This window comes from Coenobita brevimanus, chromosome 116 (assembly GCF_032717465.1).
Source record: "Coenobita brevimanus isolate Jiangsu-jjx chromosome 116, ASM3271746v2, whole genome shotgun sequence".
In the NCBI taxonomy this organism is placed as follows: domain Eukaryota; kingdom Metazoa; phylum Arthropoda; class Malacostraca; order Decapoda; family Coenobitidae; genus Coenobita; species Coenobita brevimanus.
Window position 1 is genome coordinate 8,166,279 of NC_137069.1, and position 909 is coordinate 8,167,187.

Here is a 909-nt window from a genome sequence, read left to right on the forward strand (position 1 = left end):
ACACATAGGACATTACCAACACCACAGACAACACTGCCAACACCACCAACACCCTGATACTGTACGTACCTGATTCCACCTGGTGTGTAATCGGGTTGCATTAAATCGCTCGCCCAAAATCACTTATTCTTTAGGCAAATGGCGCGAGACTCACTCTTTGGGACTATGCTGTTGAGTTTTTTTTTTTTTTTTTAATGTGAAGAAGAAGGAACCAAAGGACATGAGCCCGCTTAACTGTTCCTTCCAAGAGAAAAGCAAAATACAAGAGAGAGCCAAATTCAAGATCCATTCATTTCGAGATGCCTGGACACACTGCGTTTGAAAGACTGGAGATCATAGGAAGCAGGAAATACAGACAGAGGGAGACAGTTCCAGAGTTGACCTGTTGCATAAATCAAGGACTGGGAGTAACGGTTAACTCTTGCATTAGAGAGTTGGACAGAAAAGGGGTGAGAGTTTGCTGCTAGACGGGTGCTACGCGCCCGTCGTAGAAGTGTAGGAATGCATGCAGACAGTTCAGAGGAACAGTGACCATTGAAGTAGCGATAGAAAAGAGATAAAGATGCAACACTGCGGCGAAGAGACAGAGGTTGAAGGGAGTCAGTAAGAGGGGGAGAGTTAATGAGACGGAAAGCCTTTGACTCCACCCTATTGAGAAGAGCTGTATGTGGGAAGCCTCCCCACACATGAGAGTTGTACTCCACACAGGGGCGGATAAAACCCCTGTATAGAGTCAACAATTATGCAGGGGCAAAGAAGGAACGGAGTCGGCTTAGCACACCCAATCTCTTGGAAGCAGATTTTACAAGAGATGTAATATGATCTTTCCAAGACAAGTCCCGAGCAAATGAAACCCCAAGCATGTTCAAGGATGATGCAGGATTAAGTTGAGTATTATTAAACATAAGT